Source organism: Schistocerca americana, chromosome 1 (assembly GCF_021461395.2).
Source record: "Schistocerca americana isolate TAMUIC-IGC-003095 chromosome 1, iqSchAmer2.1, whole genome shotgun sequence".
Classification (NCBI taxonomy): domain Eukaryota; kingdom Metazoa; phylum Arthropoda; class Insecta; order Orthoptera; family Acrididae; genus Schistocerca; species Schistocerca americana.
The window spans coordinates 1,254,277,874-1,254,301,745 of NC_060119.1; the positions used below are offsets into that span (position 1 = coordinate 1,254,277,874).

At 46.6% G+C, this 23,872-nt stretch overlaps 1 protein-coding gene across 1 annotated transcript in view; it reads right to left on the minus strand.

The window, feature by feature from the left end:
• The window catches only part of LOC124598711 (maternal embryonic leucine zipper kinase-like), a 425,764-nt gene that overhangs the window by 151,658 nt on the left and 250,234 nt on the right, over window positions 1–23,872 (minus strand). The gene's annotated exons all lie outside the window — the stretch shown is intronic.

Here is a 23,872-nt window from a genome sequence, read left to right on the forward strand (position 1 = left end):
TTAAGCTGTGTACAGATCCGGTTCTCGAATCCTAATCTCGACGTTATCTAGCGGCGCGATTACCGACTGAGGGATACTCACAGGAATCCTGGAGCGCCCTCACATCTTCAAAACTACCAGCACCTCTGCTACTTTCCAAACTTCGCGTAAGTTCTCCTGCTGAACTAGCACTCGAGGAAGACAGAATATCGCGGAAAAACGGCTTAGGAATAACCTAGGGATAGCACTGCCAGAGAAGGGCAAAGCCACGCGTTCGGGTTCCGGTCCGACGCGAAATTGCAATCTAACTAGGAGTTTTATGCATTCCAAGTCTTTCATGCTAAGGTTGGCGCCCTCTACAAGTATTAAATGCTTGAGACGAGAAATAAATGAGACATCAGTCTGCTCAACGAAAATTCATTACCAGTGCTCTGGAAGCGGGGTATGTAGGCGGTGTTGAGATCTCGCTATCATCATATTTCGGTGTTTCTAAAGCGTACACGAGTGATCGCGGCCCGTCGTGAAAAGTGCGGTCAGCAGCACCTCGGACTGACGGAGGATGAACAGTGTGCGTAAAAAAGAACAGGACATGAGACATAAGATCTTGCACCTTACCAGGGTTCGTTAAAAAATTTTAAGCAAACAACTGAAAACTGCCCGTAAGTACGACATTTGAATCACGAAAATCTGCTTAGGAGACTAAAGAACTGGCACTTTGAGAGGCACGTGTTACTTATCTGCCGGCCGTGGTGACCGAGCGGTTCTAGTCACTTCAGTCTGGAACCGCGCGACCGCTATGGTCGCAGGTTCGAATCCTGCCTCGGGCATGGATATGTGTGATGTCCTTAGGTTAGTTAGGTTTAAGTAGTTCTAAGTTCTAGGGGCCTGATGACCTCAGAAGTTAAGTCCCATAGTGCTCAGAGCCATTTGAACGTTTTTTTGTTACTTATATCCAGCCTGCTAAGTTAAAGTCACTCAAGACTCATGAAGAGAAATTCACATTAATTCCCGGGGTGTAATCAGTCATTCTTCCGGTGTTTAGTATTTGAATGGAACGTAGATAAATTTTTTTGTCGTAATTCAATATAACGAAAATTACCCTTTCGCATACTCTTCACTACAACTCGCGGAGTGCACGTGTGTATGCAAACACGGGTTGAGCGCTGGAAGGCCTGGTAGTACCGCATTACTGAAGCACACACGAAGGCTAAGGAAATAATGGAGACATTACTCACGGAGGCAGCAGAGCGAAAACATGAGTTACAGCGGCAGGGACATGCGGCTCTCTTGCCGAGGGTAAAGGGGAGAGGACCGCTTACTGGTCGCATACCGCTCGGGCTTGGATGATATCATCGCATCAAGTAGTCGAGAAACACGACTGAAAGGGAACGGCCGTCCTAAAATTGAGCGATGTTACTTCCTGCAATGATGAACAGGGTTCCGCCACGGCCCACGGAGGGAAAAAAAAAAAAAAAAAATTACCGCCTGAACAATCTCCCGAGACGCGCTAGTACGGTGCACATAATACAGCATTACTTCTAGTCGAAATTAATTCAGACGTCTTATAGAGCTGGTGCGCATGTAATGGTGTAGAGTAGAGGACAAACTGATTGCACAAACCTTTATACACCAACGTCCTCAACAGTGCGAGCTCGTTGCCCAACTACACTGAGGTGACAAAAGCCATGGGCTAGTGTTATGCACATATATATAGATGGCGGTAGTATCACGTTCACAAAGTGTAGATGGACAGTGCATTGGTGGAGCTTTCATTTGCACTCACGTGATTCATGTGGAAAGGCGTCCGATGTTGTTATGGCAGCACGACGTTGATTACAGACTTCGTACGCGGAATGACAGTTGGAGCTAGACGCATGGGACATTCAATTTCGTAAATTGATAGGGAATTTAATATTCTCAGACTGACAGTGTCAAGAGGGTGCTAAAAATAGCAAAGTTTAGGCAAGAGCTCTCATCACAGACAACACAGTGACCTCCACGTAACGACCGAGAGCAGCGGCGTTTGCGTCGACTTGTCAGTGCCACATACGAGGGTTGTTTTTTAAGTAAGGGCCGTTCGCCCATATAGTCCCGTAGTTCGCGCGGACGCCGCAACAAGCCACCGCGCCACTTGCCGGCATCCTTCCCGTTCACACTGATGCAAGTTGCAGCTCTGTAGCTGACGTGTACGCATCGCTGTGCTACTTTATAATGTTTACGATTATTGAATCGCCCGCCGCGTGTGAGATACGGTCAGTGATACGTTTTTTGACCACGAGAAGCCTATCAGCTGCAGAAATTCATCGTCAGTTAACAGAAGTTTATGGCTTGAATGCCATGAGTGAAGGTAAAGTGCGTCAATGGGTTAGAGAGTTTAAAAATGGCCGTCAAAACGTCCATGACGAAGAACGCTCAGGCCGGCCCTCTGTGATCACTGATGATTTGGTGGCTGCAGTCGAAACAAAGATTCGTGAGGGCAGAAGATTCATAATTTCCACTCTTTCTTTGGAATTTCCACAAGTTTCAAGATCGGTTTTGTACAAAATTGTGTCTGAAAACCTAAACTTTAAGAAACTGCGTTCTCGGTGGGTACCCAGACTCCTCACAGAAGACCACAAAGGGAAGAGATTTGCCACTTCATTGGACTTTTTGATTCGCTACGAGGAAGAAGGGGATGACATGTTGAGTCAAATTGTCACTGGAGATGAAACGTGGGTATCCCATACCACTCCCGAAAGCAAGCGACAATCGATGGAATGGCGACACACAACCTTACCCATCAAGGTCAAAGCCAAACAGACGCTGTCAAAGCGCAAGATTATGGCAATTGTTTTCTGGGACCGGCGCAGTGTTTTGCTAGTGGACTTTATGCCACGAGGAACGCCAATCAACTCAGATGCCCACTGTGCAACTCTAAAGAAGCTCCGCAGAGCAATTCAAAACAAAAGGCGCGGCATGCTGACAAAAGGAGTTTTGCTCCCGCACGATAACGCTAGGCCTCACACCTGTCAAAAGCCTCGGGATTTGATTGATTCTTTTGGCTGGGAAGTTCTGGACCATGCACCATACGGCCCCGACCTTGCTCCTAGCAATTTTCACCTTTTCCGGTACCTGAAACACCATCTTGGCGGGCAGCGCTTCAATGACGACGATGAAGTGAAAGCGGCCGTGAACTCTTGGCTGTCGGAGCAGGCGCCCGAATTCTTTGAAGAGGGAATTAAAAACTTAGTTGTACGGTATGACAAGTGCTTAAATAAACAAGGCAACTATGTAGAAAAATAGGTAAAAGTGTGTAGAACCTGAAAATAAAAGTTTTTTTACAAAAGTATTTGTATCATTTTTTTAAAATAAAAACGGTCCTTACTTAAAAAACAACCCTCGTAAAAGCAACACTAAGTGAAATAACCGTAGAAATCAATGTGGGACGTACGATAAACGTATGCGTCAGGACATTAACGAGCTGTGGCAGCGGCCGATGCGAGCGCCTTTACTGACAGCACGAGATCGCCTGCAGCGGCTCTCCTGGGCTCCTCACCGTATCGGTTGGACCCTGGACGACTGGAAAACCGTGACACGGTCAGATGAGCCGCGACTTCAGTTGTTAAGATCTGGTGCTAGGTTCGAGTGTGGCGCAGACCCTCACGAATCCACGGACCCTGGTTGTCAACAAGGCACTTTACAGTATCGTGGTGGCTCCGTAATGGTATGAGCTGTGTCTACATGGAATGGACTGGGTCCTCTGGACCAGTTGAACCCATCTTTGACTGAAAATGGTTATGTTCGGCTATTTGGACACTACTTACAGCCACTGACGTGCTTCATGTTCCCCCAACAACGATGGAATTTTTATGGACGACAATGCGTCGTGTCACTGGGTCATTCTTCGCGATTGGTTTGAAGAACATTCTGGACAATTCGAGCGAATGGTTTGGCTACCCAGATTGCCCATCACGAATCCCATCGAACATTTATAGGGCATAACCGAGAGGTCGGTTCGTGGAAAAAATACGGCAGCGGCATCGCTCTCGTTATTGTGGACGTCTGCAGCGGTAGCGTAGTTCAGTATTTCTGCGGTGGACTTCCAACATCTTGTTGATGTGCACGCCAACTCGAGTCGCTGCACTAAACCGCATGAAAGGAGGTCCGACACGATCTTAGTATGTATCCCACGACTTCTGTCACCTCAGCGTATTTGTACGAAGATGATCTCTGCGAAAATCTCAGAATCTTAAGTGCATCTCTCCTCGTGACAGGCGACGTCTTTGCTGTAGCTTCTTCCGATGGAGTAAACGTATCTCCTTTGTAAGAAACTCCACAGCTACACTGACGTGAACAACGTAAGGATGAAAGTAACTTCCGCATGATTTGTCTCTGCTAAAAGACATTGCTCGATGACACTTGAAACCTACACAGAAAGAACCGCTATAGTCATCATTACCTGTTGCCTTTGTCCCACTTCAACGCGGGGTTGGCCTTGTTACTACTGATTTGGCGTTGTTAGAGTCAAAGGGTGGCCGGATGCCCTTCCTGCCGCCACCCCATATCCCACAGGACAGAGTTAGTGTAGACCAGCTGTCTGCATCTAGTGTGATCCATGCAAGAGTGCAAACGTGTTCAGATGTCGGCGAGTCGTGTGACTGAGGCGGAACGTGGGGACCAGCCAGATATTCATCTAGTGGGATGTGGAAAACCGCCTAAAAACGACATCCAGGCTGCTGGGCACACCGGCCCTCGTCGGTAATCCGCCGGCCGGATTCGATCCGGGGCCGGCCCGCCTACGCGAGTCCAGGAAGCAGTGCATTATCGCTCTCGGCTAACCTGACTGGTGAAAGAGCTGCTACAGTATAGTACAGAATGTAACTGAACAAAATACGGAATGAGACGAACAGAAATGACTTTCGCGTTCAAAGACAGTAATTACACCGGCGCCACCGCTACTTAAGATGGGTCTCAGGGTATTGGTAAAGGCGGGAAATGTTGCTTAACATGGTGTGTGATGACCACGAACGGCGATGCATGCTCTGCAACGTGCACCCATTCTGGCCACATGACTGGTAAGGGGTTCTTGCGGTAGCGTGTTCCATCCCTCCACCAGCGGGATTCACAACTGCTGGATGGTTGTTGGTGCATGCGAGAGGAAAAAGAAAAAAACTGGCCAAGTCCATACGCCGAATATCCTCTCGTTCCGTGGGCTGCTCCACCTGCGCTGTTTGATGTGGTCGTCCATTACAATCCATAAAAATAAAGACAAGGCAGTATGCATCCCTTAAAAAAACAGGGGGAAGGAGTACAGCGCCACAATAACGTTGAACGGTGGTGTACCATGTCCAAACACTTGGAGGCCAGGCCAGTATGTCCATACAGCGTTATCCATCCCCAAAACGTAACACCTGGACCATCAAAACCAACATGTTCGATAATGTTCCCGTGTGCATTGCGTGCTCCCTCCTCTCGCCTTATGAGTGCATGTTCAGAATTACTGCTCGGACAAACTGTTCGAATGAGAGGAGAGCTCGCTACGCCACTCCTCGTTAGTAAGGTCCTTGTGCACTTGAAACGATCGCAAACGGTGCCGCCCATGTGCGGGTGTGAACGGAACACAGGATACTTTTCGTCGGGCACAGACCACCCCTTTGCAGTCGCCGTGTCACCGTGGATCGTAAGATTGCGTGCCTAGCAGTCCTGTCAAATGCGGTTGCAACATCACCCGCTGTTTGACGTGAGTACCTTCTTGGCTGTTGCACAATGTAGCGGTCGTCTGCTGCTGCAGCTGACCGTGGGCGGCCGTCTCCTCTCCTTACGGCAGCAGTGTCTTAGTTTCGGCCAGTCCCCCCTGGCATATGAAATGATGCTGAGAGAAATACCAGCCTCCTCGGCTACGCTCGTCACACTGCCACCTTCTTCGTTTCTTGATGATTCTTCCCCCTTGTGAAATCATTCAAATGTCGCCTCGGGGCCATGTTTTAAGGGACAACCGCGCCACCAACACAGTTAGCCGTAACTGCTCGCCGACTGACACTCAATGTCTTTTTCCGTTCCATCAAGCGCCTGGCGCTGCAAGGCCAGCTCCATCTGGCACTGTAGTCATGTTGTCCTCACGCTTTGTACCGTCCAGGTCTCTATTCTCGGCCGGGAGACCTTTACCAACACGCTTCTGCACTTTCATTGATTTCCACTCAGTTGTTAATATGTTATGTTACATTATTTACCTCGTCCTCAAGTTTTGCAGAGCAGTGTCTTTTTTGATATCTCTCCGTTCAGCCTTTCACACTTCTTGGAAGTCTAAGCAAAGTAAAATGTTCTAGGTTAGTCCAACGAGTTTTATAGGCTGTTCCTCTTGCAAGTAACCTACATCATCTTCCTACAAGTTCCAGGAGGTATTAGTCGCTCTACCTTTAACAACCTCGTGAATCTCGTCTGCTGCGCACGGAGTGAAATTCCATCCCGCAAACCTTCAGTACCATCCCATTAACTGTCGATAAAATACGACTAATACCTTCCTACAAAGACTAGGAACCAGCTTCTGAACTACAGAAAGGCAGTGCTGTGGACTTCACGAAACATAAAAGCGTAGTGCCTTCGACTACAGAGCCACAATTAGGGTCAACATCTCATGAAATGTACCTAGGACACAAAACTGTTGTTCAAGTACTTTCATAATTATGTTTAAAGAAACATTAAATTACAATTACGTAATTCACATGTTTTACTGACGTAAAATACTGCAAAAATTGGATTACACTAGGAACAATAAAAAGCTAATCTCAAAACTTCGTCTAGTGTGATGAGTAGGTTGTGGGAAATGATACCTTATAATATATGCAGAAATGAAAGTTATGGAAAGAGTATTTAAAGAAAAACACAAAATTAACACATTTAAAAATACACTCTAAAACACGAGATACCTGCAGGGTTTGATGCACATTTTTTCTCTTCTCTTTCTTGCTTTTTTTCGCGTGCCCACTTTTCTTTCTGAGGACCTTCGTATACTTGCATTCACAATTTTTGTTTGCATAAAATCAACGGTTCTAGAGATGCAATGCAACTAAAACCCTGCTTGCAAATCCGCTCTCTCCATATTTGTTTTTAAACATGCATAACCATTATTGAACCTCAACACAGTACCGGTACAAGGGCGTTCAATAAGTAATGCAAAACGCTGCAAGTACTGTTTACACATCGCTCCAGATATTGTGTCTGAACAGTCGTCGAGATCAATCCATGTCGTTGTGCAAGTGTGCTAATCGTATTTCCTGCGACCAACGGTCACAGTATACAAGTACGCGTTCTAGCGTCCCTCCTTCTCCACAAGCACAATCAGCCTCCTAACCGAAGTTCCCACGCAGAAATGCGTACGGTATGGCCCGTGGACAGTCAAGAAATGAACAGAGCCCCGGCTGGCATTTAAATGTTTCCTCCTCAATCTCTTCCTGATGTGGAAGGAAGAATATATACGCCCTATGGGGCCTTTTCGCAGTTGTCCCACTCCCTTTGCCACAAACTCACTCTCCAGGTTTTGAGCTCTCTCACGGTCTGTACTTCGTCCCATACGAGGTCTCACTGTCTCCGATCTGAGCCTTTTCGGCCAATACGTCGCGAGCTATACTTCATACTCGTGTCTGACATGGTGCCGAAAGTCACAGGTAGCCGCAGCAGCACACCCCTCTCTCCGCTCCTCACCACCATAGTACCGGCCGCAGCATAGAGTCGATGTGCCCACATGCTGGCAGAAAAAAATACAGTTGACTCGAAGAGATGCGTGAGGTACTTTCTCATAGTCTTAGGTAATCTGCAGTTCACTCCGTTGATACTGCAAGTTTATACAGTAAGCCGCATACCCTTTTTGTAGCTGTTTTGGTATCTTAAGTTTTATTTCTAGTCCAGGTAAGTGCCCAAGTATCTAGTAACAATGTTTCTTGTTACGCTATTTCCATCTACTTTAACTGTAGGATTCCTTTGCAAGTTTCCTCTCAACATAGTGCAGAGGATATTCTTTGCTGCAATGGCTAGACTTTCTCGAACAGCAATTGCTCACGACATAAAGTACTGCCGACGTTTTTGCTTCAGGCTGATGTCTCGAGCTCGTCGCTACCACAAGGAGGAGGTAGTGAACATATAATACTACTACCACTACTACTTCTCCTCCGGTGCGATCGTCCCATTCCATTAATTATAGAAGGGGTTCAGTAGTGATGGTCTAGAAAATGGACCCACAAATCGATCCCTGCGAGCATTCCTCAGTACTCGTTTTAATCACCTTATGATTCCCTCTCGCAGATCAGTGACTATTTCTGCAATAGTCAAGAAGTGCCGCCAGGATGGCGTGCACTATAAATTGGCACACTCCCCTATTACATTTACTAGTAATGCTAATGTGTATTTTTTACCAGTTCTGTTTACTATTCCAGTAGCCTGATTAACAGAGTCATCCATCGATTTGTCGGCTGTAAATCCAAAGCGACCTGAGCGCCTGAAGGCGATCACAGAAGAGTCGCTGCCGGGCCTTAGTGATTTTTAGAAGGGAAATCGGTCAATAAAATTTGGGTTCTGACGGAATTTTGTCCATAGGTTTTTCTTTTTTTTTAAAAACAGTGACGTTAAGAAGATTCGTCAGGCATGGGTTGATTTGCGGTGCGATCTGCGGCAGCACTTCTGAGTGAATTCGATCAGGCTCGGGAGCCCTTCTTTCTCCTTTGCCTCTTAATGGCTAACGCGACCTCCTCTTGTGCGAACGGGGCGAACGGCCTGTTGTGTATTGCGTGTCCGGCTGTCCTCGAGATTTCGTGTGTTCAGGTTCGTCAGCCTGGGATTGCAGCTGACCAATGGGCCCCATGACGTAGGTGAGGAGAGGAGCGTGAGGCCCTTTGCTTTCTGTATCCCACATCGTGGAGATGGCTGCGGATGGCACGGCTGCTCTCTGGCTGTCGCATCAACCAGTTGAGTGATCTGCTGCCGCCTTTATCACCACCAGCTCGCTGCCGACGGCTGCTGCTGTTTCTAGGGGGGAGGGCCGGCGGTTTTCCCGTAACATAGGTACTGACCCTACTTGACACAGCGCCATGCGAAAGCCCCAGTGCATTGGGGTGTCGCACACTCCGCGCACCCACGATCGGATGCAGTGATACCGTACATCTCGACCACCCCACGCTAGACCATCAAGGTATGAACAGTACATCTGACGGCGATTGCAGTCCAGTTGTCATCACACATGCAAACTGAATGTGCTTAAAACACTTGCAGAGGTTACACAGTCTCAAATCCAAATGTTTGTCTTAAGGGCTCCCTCATCTAAAAAAGACAATATTAAAGAGAAAATAGGTATTCTACTCAGCACATTAACTGGGCGTTATCAGTTAAACCCGAAAGCAAAAACTGGATAAATAGGCGACCACGCCGGAAATCTCTGACACTTCATCCCTTTGTTTCATTCGAGATAGCAAGAATCTTTCCGAAATTTGGGGTTAAAGTGGTTATCTGCCCACCATCTGAGCTTCCAGACCACCTGGGATTAGTGAAGAACAATTTGATATCGCAGAAGGCTATAATTTACAAAATATGGTATGGCTTACAAAGGCCAGACGAACAGCACCGAGGAAAATGCACTCACATTTAAAAACCAACTAAACCTGTTATTGCTGAACCTTATACCTCTACCACACATTCAATGTAATACGATAAAATGATAATTATGGCAACAGCAACGTCTTTTTGGGCTCCATGGTTTGAGCATTCGTGGAAATATTTTGGACGTTATCAACACTATTGGCAAATTATAATGGTCGGAACCAGACTGAAGTGTTCACTGAAGCTTTGTAGCGCTGTATATTTGATCATATCGCCTACCTTCGGTACTGACTATGTAGCGTTCGATGGATCATAGCGTCATAAACTCTTTTACAGACCACTTTTGTTTACTACACATCAAATGTTGAGAACAACTGTTGCTTCATATAGGTTTCCTCTTGATCCATCATAGCGACACTATCGTCTTATTTTTAAAATAAGTGCTAAAACGAAAGTTCTCTTTCATGCCCAAGTTACAGGTCTACTCCTACCTAGCAAGTTTTGCGTCACTAAGCTTTCAGGCTCAACGATATTTCCCCACTCCTCGGTGATATTAGAAACGACAGATTTATTACAAATGGTACCTGCTGGATTCCTTAGCGTGGAACTGGACGGCCAACGCTTTGGACCTCTCTCTAGCTGTATCTGTGATTGTGGATAGACCCAGCGAATTCCACTGATGAAACGCTCTCGGATTTCCCGCTGATACGGCGACGTTTCGACGACTATTATATCATGATCTGGCGAAGACGACGAGCGTGACACACTTCTGGCAAAGACGGTTATGAGTGCGGCACTCTTAGAAACGTCGATATCTTATAACAGCTGCCGCTGGCTAGAAACTCAAGAGCTTTCCGTCAACTACCGGCCTGCCTTCACTAAAACGAACAAATATCACGCGGCAATAATAATTTGCAAGAAATGATGACCCCATTTAACAACGCACAACGTGATAGGTAGGAGTAGACCTATAACTTGGGCGCGAAAGAGAACTTTCGTTTTAGTACTTACTTTAAAAATAAGACGATAGTGTCGCTATGATGGATTAAGAGTAAATCTCTATGAAGCAATAGATGTTCTCAACATTTGATGTGTAGTTAACAGAGGATGACACGCGTAAAGCTAAAATACTAAACACCTTTCTCCAAAGCTGTTTCACAGAGGAAGACCGCACTGCAATTCCTTCTCTAAATCCTCGCACAAACGAAAAAATGGCTGACATCGAAATAAGTGTCCCAGGAATAGAAAAGCAACTGGAATCACTCGAAGACAGTCCACTGGACCTGACGGGATACCAATTCGATTCTACACAGAGTACACGAAAGAATTTGCCCCCCTTCTAACAGCCGTGTACCGCAAGTCTCTAGAGGAACGGAAGGTTCCAAATGATTGGAAGAGAGCACAGGTAGTCCCAGTCTTCAAGAACGGTCGTCGAGCAGATGCGCAAAACTGTAGACATATATCTCTCACGTAGATTTGTTGTAGAATTTTAGAACATGTTTTTTGCTCGAGCATCATGTCATTTCTGAAAACCCAGAATCTACTCTGAAGGATTGCGGAAACAGCGATCGTGTGAGACCCAACTCGCTTTATTTGTTCATGAGACCCAGAAAATATTAGATACAGGCTCCCAGGTAGATGCCATTTTCCTTGACTTCCGGAAGGCGTTCGATACAGTCCCGCACTGTCGCCTGATAAAGTAAGAGCCTACGGAATATCAGACCAGCTGTGTGGCTGGACTGAAGAGTTTTTAGCAAACAGAACACAGCATGTTGTTCTCAATGGAGAGACGTCAACAGACGTTGAAGTAACCTCTAGCGTACCACAGGGGAGTGCCATGGGACCATTGCTTTTCACAATATATATAAATGACCTAGTAGCTAGTGTCAGAAGTCCCATGCGGCTTTTCGCGGATGATGCTGTAGTATACAGAGAAGTTGCAGCATTAGAAAATTGTAGCGAAATGCAGGAAGATCTGCAGCGGATAGGCACTTGGTGCAGGGAGTGGCAACTGACCCTTAACATAGACAAATGTAATGTATTGCGAATACATAGAAAGAAGGATCCGTTATTGTATGATTATATGATAGCGGAACAAACACTGGTAGCAGTTACTTCTGTAAAATATCTGGGAGCATGCGTACGGAACGATTTTAAGTGGAATGATCATATAAAATTAATTGTTGGTAAGGCGGGTACCAGGTTGAGATTCATTGGGAGAGTCCTTAGGAAATGTAGTCCATCTACAAAGGAGGTGGCTTACAAAACACTCGTTCGACCTATACATGAGTACTGCTCATCAGTGTGGGATCCGTACCAGGTCGGGTTGATAGAGAAGATCCAAAGAAGAGTGGCGCGTTTTGTCACAGGGTTATTTGGTAAGCGTGATAGCGTAACGGGATGTTTAGCAAACTCAAGTGGCAGACTCTGCAAGAGAGGTGCTCTGCATCGAGGTGTAGCTCGCTCGCCAGGTTTCGAGAGGATGCGTTTCTGGATGAGGTATCGAACATATTGCTTCCCCCTACTTATACCTCCCGAGGAGATCACGAATGTAAAATTAGAGAGATTCGAGCGCGCACGGAGGCTTTCCTGCAATCGTTCTTCCCGCGAACCATACGCGACTGGAACAGGAAAGGGAGGTAATGACGATGGCACATAAAGTGCCCTCCGCCACACACCGTTGGCTGGCTTGCGGAGTATAAATGTAGATGTAGACGCACTGTGATGCGGGTACATCACATCGTCATTAGCCGTCGCAAACAGAAACACGTTCCATACGACACCGCAAGTACGTCTAATTAAATCGCTGACGCGAGTACCCAAGATAGAGAGGAAATTAACAGCGTCGGACCTTCAGGGCAGCCGTGGCACCTTCTCTACACGAGCCACGAGATCGCGTGCCGTCACGGGAGGAGCGGGCTGTCAGGTGGGACACGACACCGCAGCAGGTGTCATTTTCCGCCGCGGCCCTAAGTGGCGGCCATTGTGCGGCTGACGCGGACGTGCTGCCGGCGCAGTGGCGCTGGAACTAACACTCGCATACGGCGTGGGCGTAGGCCGCAGCGGCGGCGGCGCGGCGTTCCGGGAACGGCCGCATTGTGTGTGGCGCGCTCGGCGCAGCCCAATTAGACACAGCGGGGCTGCAGGCGCGGACATTTACATCCGATTTGTTACATTTGTCAGCGCCTCCTCCGTCCGCCGACATCCATAATAGCCACTTCTCAGTAGTGATTAATGTTGCCCGAATTTATTATGTCTGCAGCCGTCTGCGCGTAACTCGGTCGCGGCAAGTGAAGGTTCTGTGGGAGGCGAGAGACAGAAAAAAAAGGGAAGAGGAGAGGCTCCAGTGACGGGGTGAAAACTACCTTGAGCAGTTAAACAGAGAACCGACTCGTGGCGATAACGTATTAGACCTTCTGGTGACAAACAGTCCCGAACTATTTGAAACAGTTAAAGCAGAACAGGGAATCGGTGATCATAAAGCGGTTACGGCATCGATGATTTCAGCCGTAAATAGAAATATTAAAAAAGGTAGGGAGATGATCTGTTTAGCAAAAGTGGCAAAAAACAGATTACAGAGTACCTGACGGCTCAACACAAAAGTTTTGTCTCAAGTACAGATGGTGTTGAGGATCAGTGGACAAAGTTCAAAACCATCGTACAATATGCGTTACATGAGTATGTGCCAAGCAAGATCGTAAGAGATGGAAAAGAGCCACCGTGGTACAACAACAGAGTTAGAAAACTGCTGCGGAAGCAAAGGGAACTTCACAGCAAACATAAACATAGCCAAAGCCTTCCAGACAAACAAAAATTACGCGAAGCGAAATTTAGTGTGAGGAGGGCTATGCGAGAGGCGTTCAACGAATTCGAAAGTAAAGTTCTATGTACTGACTTGGCAGAAAATCCTAAGAAATTTTGGTCTTATGTCAAAGCGGTAGGTGAATCAAAACAAAATGTCCAGACACTCTGTGACCAAAATGGTACTGAAACAGAGGATGACTAAAGGCCGAAAAACAAAATGTCTTTTTCCAAAGCTGTTTCACAGAGGAAGGCTGCACTGTAGTTCCTTCTCTAGATTGTCGTACAGATGACAAAATGGTAGATATCGAAATAGACGACAGAGGGATAGAAAAACAATTAAAATCGCTCAAAAGAGGAAAGGCCGCTGGACCTGATGGGATACCAGTTCGATTTTACACAGAGTACGCGAAGAAACTTGCCCCCCTTCTTGCAGCGGTGTACCGTAGGTCTCTAGAAGAGCGTAGCGTTCCAAAGGATTGGAAAAGGGCACAGGTCATCCCCGTTTTCAAGAAGGGACGTCGAACTGATGTGCAGAACTATAGACCTACATCTCTAACGTCTATCAGTTGTAGAATTTTGGAACACGTATTATGTTCGAGTATAATGACTTTTCTGGAGACTAGAAATCTACTCTGTACGAATCAGCATGGGTTTCGAAAAAGACGGTCGTGTGAAACCCAGCTCCCGCTATTCGTCCACGAGACTCAAGAGCCATAGACACGGGTTCCCAGGTAGATGCCGTGTTTCTTGACTTCCGCAAGGGGTTCGATACAGTTCCACACAGTCGTTTAATGAACAAAGTAAGAGCATATGGACTATCAGACCAATTGTGTGACTGGGTTGAAGGGTTCCTAGATAACAGAACGCAGCATGTCATTCTCAATGGAGAGAAGTCTTCCGAAGTAAGAGCGATTTCAGGTGTCCTACAGGGGAGTGTCATAGGACCGTTGCTATTAACAATATACATAAATGACCTGGTGGATGACATCGGAAGTTCACTGAAGCTTTTTGCAGATGATGCTGTGGTGTAACGAGAGGTTGGAACAATGGAAAATTGTACTGAAATGCAGAAGGATCTGCAGCCAATTGACGCATGGTGCAGGGAATGGCAATTAAGTCTCAATGTAGACAAGTGTAATGCGCTGCGAGTACATAGAAAGATAGATCGAATTATCATTTAGCTACAAAATAGCAGGTCAGCAACTGGAAGCAGTTAATTCCATAAATTATCTGGGAGTACGCATTAGGAGTGATTTAAAATGGAATGATCATATATTGTTGATTGTCGGTAAAGCAGATGCCAGACTGAGATTCATTGGAAGAATCCTAAGGAAATGCAATCCGAAAACAAAGGAAGTAGGTTACAGTATACTTGTTCGCCCACTGCTTGAATACTGCTCAGCAGTGTGGGATCCGTACCAGATAGGGTTGATAGAAGAGATAGAGAAGATCCAACGGAGAGCAGCGCGCCTCGCTACAGGGTCATTTAGTAATCGCGAAAAAGTTACTGAGATGATAGATAAACTCCAGTGGAATACTCTGCAGGAGAGACGCTCAGTAGCTCGGTACGGGCTTTTGTTAAAGTTTCGAGAACATACCTTCACCGAGGAGTCAAACAGTATATTGCTCCCTCCTACGTATATCTCGCGAAGAGACCGTGAGGATAAAATCAGAGAGATTAGAGCCCACACAGAAGCATACCGACAATCCTTCTTTCCACGGACAATACGAGACTGGAATAGAAGGGAGAACCGATAGAGGTACTCAGGGTACCCTCCGCCACACACCGTCAGGTGACTTGCGGAGTATGGATGTAGATGTAGATGTAGATTCTATGAGCAGAGGAGGAGGAGGAGGAAAGCGGTGCACTAGTAGAGGGACAGAGTCCTCCGTGACACACTCCAGCAGGTGTCATCAGCACTTTCGGCAAATGTGTCTTCCTGATAAAACCGTGCAAGAGATGGGAATGCGCGAAACAGCTAAACGGTCATCGCGAAAGACGAGGGAGAGTTAGAGCCTATTTACACGTTCCCTAAAGAGTGCTCCCTGCCGCCGTTGGATAAGCAGCTGCAGCAGCAAGTCGTATACTCCTAGCTCACTCATTTGTTACATAGTTTAATTCTTAATTTCTTTGCGTGTTTTTGGTTCTTGCATTGTTTAATTCATAAATTTCGGGCGTATTATAGTATTTGAGAGTTGTAGCATCGCGTTTTAGTACCTGAATAGTGTAAATTCGCGTAGTCGTTTGTCTACTGTTTTGTTTTGAACGGCCAGTGTCGGTTGGTCGCAGTCAGTGTGCTCCCTGCCGCCGTTGGATAAGCAGCTGAGCAGCAAGTCGTATACTCCTAGCTCACTCATTTGTTACATAGTTTAATTCTTAATTTCTTTGCGTGTTTTTGGTTCTTGCATTGTTTAATTCATAAATTTCGGGCGTATTATAGTATTTGAGAGTGTAGCATCGTGTTTTAGTACCTGAATAGTGTAATTTCGCTTAGTCTCCTTCCGCCGCCGAGCAGTGTCAGCAGTGCGCAAGTAGCAGCATTACTGCATTTACTAGGCAATCTTGTATTTTAATAACCGTTTAAATTTTGTCGATTTGTTTGCGCTCTCTGTAGATTAGTTCAGACGTTCTTAGCAAAACAGTTTTTAGCATGGATAGGGACTGCAACTGCTGTGTTCGGATGCAGGCTGAGTTGGCATCCCTTCGCTCCCAGCTCCAGGCAGTGTTGGCTTCGGTCACACAGCTTGAGGCTGTTGCCAATGGGCATCACTGTGGGGGTCGGGATGGGGGTTTGTCGGGGACGGCCAGCTCGTCCCACGCATCCCCTGATCGGACTACGACTGTGGTTGCCCGGGATACTGCCCGCATTGAGGCTGATCCCTCACCTGTGGTAGAGTGGGAGGTCGTTTCAAGGTGTGGCAGGGGGCGAAAGACATTCCGGGGGGCTGAACAGAAAGCCTCTCCAGTTTGTCTGACGAACCGGTTTCAGGCTCTGTCTCAGGCTGATACTGATCTTCGGCCTGACATGGCTGCTTGTCCTTTTCCAGAGGTTGCCCCTCAGTCTGCAAGATCCGGGCAGTCGCAGAGGGTGGGCTTACTGGTAGTTGGGAGCTCCAACGTCAGGCGCGTAATGGGGCCCCTTAGGGAAATGGCAGCAAGAGAGGGGAAGAAAACCAATGTGCACTCCGTGTGCATACCGGGGGGAGTCATTCCAGATGTGGAAAGGGTCCTTCCGGATGCCATGAAGGGTACAGGGTGCACCCATCTGCAGGTGGTCGCTCATGTCGGCACCAATGATGTGTGTCGCTATGGATCGGAGGAAATCCTCTCTGGCTTCCGGCGGCTATCTGATTTGGTGAAGACTGCCAGTCTCGCTAGCGGGATGAATGCAGAGCTCACCATCTGCAGCATCGTCGACAGGACTGACTGCGGACCTTTGGTACAGAGCCGAGTGGAGGGTCTGAATCAGAGGCTGAGACGGTTCTGCGACCGTGTGGGCTGCAGATTCCTCGACTTGCGCCATAGGGTGGTGGGGTTTCGGGTTCCGCTGGATAGGTCAGGAGTCCACTACACGCAACAAGCGGCTACACGGGTAGCAGGGGTTGTGTGGCGTGGGTTGGGCGGTTTTTTAGGTTAGATGGCCTTGGGCAAGTACAGAAAGGGCAACAGCCTCAACGGGTGCGGGGCAAAGTCAGGACATGCGGGGAACAAGCAGCAATCGGTATCTAATTGTCAACTGTCGAAGCTGCGTTGGTAAAGTACCGGAACTTCAAGCGCTGATAGAAAGCACCGAAGCTGAAATCGTTATAGGTACAGAAAGCTGGCTTAAGCCAGAGATAAATTCTGCCGAAATTTTTACAAAGGTACAGACGGTGTTTAGAAAGGATAGATTGCATGCAACCGGTGGTGGAGTGTTCATCGCTGTTAGTAGTAGTTTATCCTGCAGTGAAGTAGAAGTGGATAGTTCCTGTGAATTATTATGGGTGGAGGTTACACTAAACAACCGAACTAGGTTAATAATTGGCTCCTTTTACCGACCTCCCGACTCAGCAGCATTAGTGGCAGAACAACTGAGAGAAAATTTGGAATACATTTCACATAAATTTTCTCAGCATGTTATAGTCTTAGGTGGAGATTTCAATTTACCAGATATAGACTGGGACACTCAGATGTTTAGGACGGGTGGTAGGGACAGAGCATCGAGTGACATTGTACTGAGTGCACTATCCGAAAATTACCTCGAGCAATTAAACAGAGAACCGACTCGTGGAGATAACATATTGGACCTACTGATAACAAACAGAATCTGTATGTACAGAACAGGGAATCAGTGATCATAAGGCCGTTGCAGCATCCCTGAATATGGAAGTTAATGGGAATATAAAAAAAGGGAGGAAGGTTTATCTGTTTAGCAAGAGTAATAGAAGGCAGATTTCAGACTACCTAACAGATCAAAACGAAAATTTCTGTTCCGACACTGACAATGTTGAGTGTTTATGGAAAAAGTTCAAGGCAATCGTAAAATGCGTTTTAGACAGGTACGTGCCGAGTAAAACTGTGAGGGACGGGAAAAACCCACCGTGGTACAACAACAAAGTTAGGAAACTACTGCGAAAGCAAAGAGAGCTCCACTCCAAGTTTAAACGCAGCCAAAACCTCTCAGACAAACAGAAGCTAAACGATGTCAAAGTTAGCGTAAGGAGGGCTATGCATGAAGCGTTCATTGAATTCGAAAGTAAAATTCTATGTACCGACTTGACAGAAAATCCTAGGAAGTTCTGGTCGTACGTTAAATCAGTAAGTGGCTCGAAACAGCATATCCAGACACTACGGGATGATGATGGCATTGAAACAGAGGATGACACGCGTAAAGCTGAAATACTAAACACCTTTTTCCAAAGCTGTTTCACAGAGGAAGACCGCACTGCAGTTCCTTCTCTAAATCCTCGCACAAACGAAAAAATGGCTGACATCGAAATAAGTGTCCAAGGAATAGAAAAGCAACTGGAATCACTCAATAGAGGAAAGTCCACTGGACCTGACGGGATACCAATTCGATTCTACACAGAGTACGCGAAAGAACTTGCCCCCTTCTAACAGCCGTGTACCGCAAGTCTCTAGAGGAACGGAGGGTTCCAAATGATTGGAAAAGAGCACAGATAGTCCCAGTCTTCAAGAAGGGTCGTCGAGCAGATGCGCAAAACTATAGACCTATATCTCTTACGTCGATCTCTTGTAGAATTTTAGAACATGTTTTTTGCTCGCGTATCATGTCATTTCTGGAAACCCAGAATCTACTATGTAGGAATCAACATGGATTCCGGAAACAGCGATCGTGTGAGACCCAACTCGCCTTATTTGTTCATGAGACCCAGAAAATATTAGATACAGGCTCCCAGGTAGATGCTATTTTTCTTGACTTCCGGAAGGCGTTCGATACAGTTCCGCACTGTCGCCTGATAAACAAAGTAAGAGCCTACGGAATATCAGACCAGCTGTGTGGCTGGATTGAAGAGTTTTTAGCAAACAGAACACAGCATGTTGTTATCAATGGAGAGACGTCTACAGACGTTAAAGTAACCTCTGGCGTGCCACAGGGGAGTGTTATGGGACCATTGCTTTTCACAATATATATAAATGACTTAGTAGATAGTGTCGGAAGTTCCATGCGGCTTTTCGCGGATGATGCTGTAGTATACAGAGAAGTTGCTGCATTAGAAAATTGTAGCGAAATACAGGAAGATCTGCAGCGGATAGGCACTTGGTGCAGGGAGTGGCAACTGACCCTTAACATAGACAAATGTAATGTATTGCGAATACATAGAAAGAAGGATCCTTTATTGTATGATTATATGATAGCAGAACAAACACTGGTAGCAGTTACTTCTGTAAAATATCTGGGAGTATGCGTACGGAACGATTTGAAGTGGAATGATCATATAAAACTAATTGTTGGTAAGGCGGGTACCAGGTTGAGATTCATTGGCAGAGTGCTTAGAAAATGTAGTCCATCAACAAAGGAGGTGGCTTACAAAACACTCGTTCGACCTATACTTGAGTATTGCTCATCAGTGTGGGATCCGTACCAGGTCGGGTTGACGGAGGAGATAGAGAAGATCCAAAGAAGAGCGGCGCGTTTCGTCACTGGGTTATTTGGTAACCGTGATAGCGTTACGGAGATGTTTAATAAACTCAAGTGGCAGACTCTGCAAGAGAGGCGCTCTGCATCGCGGTGTAGCTTGCTCGCCAGGTTTCGAGAGGGTGCGTTTCTGGATGAGGTATCGAATATATTGCTTCCCCCTACTTATACTTCCCGAGGAGATCACGAATGTAAAATTAGAGAGATTAGAGCGCGCACGGAGGCTTTCAGACAGTCGTTCTTCCCGCGAACCATACGCGACTGGAACAGGAAAGGGAGGTAATGACAGTGGCACGTAAAGTGCCCTCCGCCACACACCGTTGGGTGGCTTGCGGAGTATCAATGTAGATGTAGATGTAGATGTAGATGTAGCGCAACAAGCTGCGCGGATATCGCGTCAGTATCGCACACGCAGGGCACCAGCCGTCATGGCGGCGAGCGCGATTGTTGTCCACTTTATGGCCGCTGCAATACATGCCGTGGCCGAAAAAAGCGAAAAGAAGGAAATGGTAATATTTAGTGAAAAAATAGACGAGCAGATGGAAGGAGATGACAAGCTAAGTGTTTCTTCAAATAGAACAATTGTCGTACGAATCAGTGAAGAAAAGAACCGAACTCCCCATGTAAAAAAGCAGCTTCAAACGACTTATCACTTGACAAATGAGATAATATGTTTAACATTTTACTTTAAGCAAATATGAGGAAAGAGTTTATTAAAGGAAGAAATGCAGATGGTAAACGGATATTCATTGGACAAACATATTATACAAGAATTGACATGTGATTACATTTTCACGCAATTCGGGTGCATAGAACCTGAGAAATCAGTACCCAGAACAACTACCTCTGACCGTATAACGGCCTTGATACGCCTGGGCATTGAGTCAAACAGAGCTTGGATGGCGTGTACAGGTACAGCTGCGCATGCCGCTTCAACACTATACCACAGTTCATGAAGAGTAGTGACTGCCGTTTTGTGACGAGCCAATTGCTCGGCCACCATTGACCAGACGTTTTCAGTTGGTGAGAGATCTGCAGAATGTGCTGCCCAGGGCAGCAGTCGAACATTTTCTGTATCCAGAAAGGCCCGTACAGAACCTGCAACATGCGGTCGTGCATTATTCTGCTGAAATGTAGGGTTTCGTATGGATCGAATGAAGGGTAGAGCCACGGGTCGTAACACATCTGAAATGTAACGTCCACTGTTCAAAGTGCCGTCAATGCGAACAAGAGGTGACCGAAGCGTGTAACCAATGGCACCCCATACCATCACGCCGGGTGATACGCCAGTATGGCGATGACGAATACACGCTACCAATGTGCGTTCACCGCGATGTCGCCAAACACGGATGCGACCCTCATGATGCTGTAAACAGAACCTGGATTCATCCGAAAAAATGACGTTTTACCATTCGTGGACCTAGGTTCGTTGTTGAGTACACCATCGCAGGCGCTGCTGTCTGTGATGCAGCGTCAAGGATAACCGCAGCCCTGGTCTGCGAGCTGATAGTCCATGCTGCTGCAAACGTCGTCGAACTCTTCGTGCAGATGGTTGTTGTCTTGCAAGAGTCCCCAGCTGTTGACTCAGGGATCGAGACGCGGCTGCACGATCCGTTACAGCCATGCGGATAAGATGCCTGTCATCTCGACTGCTAGTGATACGAGGCCATTGGGATCCAGCACGGCGTTCCGTATTACCCTTCTGAACCCACCGATTCCATATTCTGCTAACAGTCATTGGATCTCGACCAACGCGAGCAGCAATGTCGCGATACGATAAACCGCAATCGCGTCAGGCTACAATCCGACCTTTATCAAAGTTGGGAACGTGATGGTACGCATTTCTCCTCCTTACACGATGCATTACAACAACGTTTCACCAGGCAACGCCGGTCGACTGCTGTTTGTGTATGAGAAATCGGTCGGAAACTTTCCTCATGTCAGCATGTTGTAGGTGTCACCACCGGCGCCAACCTTGTGTGAATGCTCTGAAAAGCTAATTATCTGCATATCACAGCATCTTCTTTGTGTCGGTTAAATCGCGTCTGTAGCACATCATCTTCGTGGTGTAGCAATTTTAATGGCCAGTAGTGTAGTTTACGCATCTGTACATTTATGACGTCTTATCTCCTGAATTTTTGCGCTTTCGACAGGTTTTTCAACTTTGGAAATGAAAAGAAGACCGCAGGGACCGGGTCTGGAGTGTATGAAGGATGAGGCTGCACAGTGATTTCGTTTTTTTGTGCAATAGTCACGCACCAACAGGGATGAATGTGAGGGTGCGTTATAGTGATGGAGCAGCCATGAACTGTCTGGCCACATTTCAGCCCGTTTCCTTCTCACATTTTCTCGCAGGCAGGGGAACACTTCCCGATAATACCGTCGATTAACAGTTTGTCCTTGTGGCAAGAATTCATGAGGAACTAATCTTTCAAAGTCAAAGAAAACTATCAGTATGGCTCTGACGTTAATTTTGACCTGACCTGTCGAGCTTTTTGTGGTCTTGGAGAAACTTTCCCGACCCACTGTGAAGACTGAAACGTGGTCTCAACATCATAACCGTAGACACGCTTCACATCACCATTTATGATTCTGCCGGCCAGGGTGGTCGAGCGGTTCTAGGCGCTACAGTCTGGAACCGCGCGACCTGCTGCGGTCGCAGGTTCGAATCCTGCCTCGGGCATAGATGTGTGTGATGTTCTTAGGTTAGTTAGGTTTAAGTAGCTCTGAGTTCTAGGGGACTGATGACCTCAGAAGTTAAGTCCCATAGTGCTCAGAGCCATTTGAACCATTTATGATTCTCATAAGGAACATCTCGTTCTCCCTTGTCCGATCCACAAGTCTCCACATATTGCGAGGCATACTTCTTTCTGGTCTTGACTCACGAGCCGTGGAACGAACTTGGCGGCAACACGATGCAGTCGAAGATGCTGTGTTAGGATTAGATTATGTGATTGAACCGAAATGTTACGTTCTTCTGCAGTCTCTAGCACAGTCAGTTTTCGATTGCCACGCGCAGTTTCGTTGACGTTCCTGACACGTGCGTCGTCGGTAGATGTCGAAGGACGTCCTGAAAGAGGATCATCTTTAACCTCCCTCCGGCCATTTTTAAACGTGTGAACAATTCGTAACAGTGAGTGCGGCTTAATCACTTGTCACCGTAGGCTTCCTTCATCATTTGGTGTCTCCCTCTATAAAGGTTTTTTTGTGTTTCAAGCAAAATTTAATGCAGACCCGTTGCTCTTCTACCTCTGCCATCTCGAAATTCGCGAACTGTGCGACACTCAGTTCTATTCGTTACAGTACTGAACAACAACTAACAGACATACAGCAATGAAACTTGCGGCAGTTACACAATAAACACAGGCGAGCGCAGAGATGCTAACCGTATTTCGCTCACCCCATTGGCGCGAATTTACGAATGTTCTGTAACTTTCTGAACAGATCTCGTACATTGCTACCTTAATGTTTACGCGTGGGAGCCATGTAGCATAGCAATAAGCTAACGCGAGACACCCGTGTAAGCCATAGAATACCAATGTAACTGCCTATGAACTGCTTCTAGTCTAGTTCTAAAGCATTACAAAATTAGTAATATATGACGCTCCTTTAATACCCAAAAAGGATTTGGTGACATAACAAACAAAGCAAGCAAGCACAAACAGGTACACCTTTCCTTAGGTGTTTTTTAAGTATTGCAAACGCAATGTTTGAAGATATGCCGGAGTGGGGCAGTGAGCAATTCTGAGATGCTTCAGTTGGTGAGGTTTATGTACAAAAGACAAAGATGCCAATTGGCATCCAGTTCCAGTCTGTTGGAATATCTTATTTATCTTCTTACAGCTTGAACATTAATCTTATATTCTTTTCTGATTTCATTGTTCTGTTTCTGTGTCTGTACCTTTACGTTCCAAGTATTACAACGGTATGTGGTGGAGGGTACTCCTACATATTGACCCCATTCCTAGGTATTTCATGTGTGCATGACACATGGCTTTGAAGAGTGTTGGGATTGTCGACTTTTGTTGTCCACCTAAAGTACGCAGATGTTTCTAATTACGTTCATCAGGTTCAATGAAATCGTATCAATGAATATCGATCAGAAGTATAAATACGCCATCGCTGGTGAAAATTTCTGCTGGATCCTCATTTCCTTATCACCGCGAGCAGCCGCCTCAGCCTCTAGGCTACCTGAGCACGCCTCCTGGCGTGAATCCAGTTTTCACTGCCACCGAGGTTTCCCCCCGTGTTGCCGGGTGAACGACTGTCCTCCACTAAATCAGTACCCCCAGTCACGCTTTTCCACTCCCACGTATCCCGTAGGAGAACATCTGATGGCAGTGTCCGGAAATCATAGCTGTAAACATCAGTGACACTGAAATTTT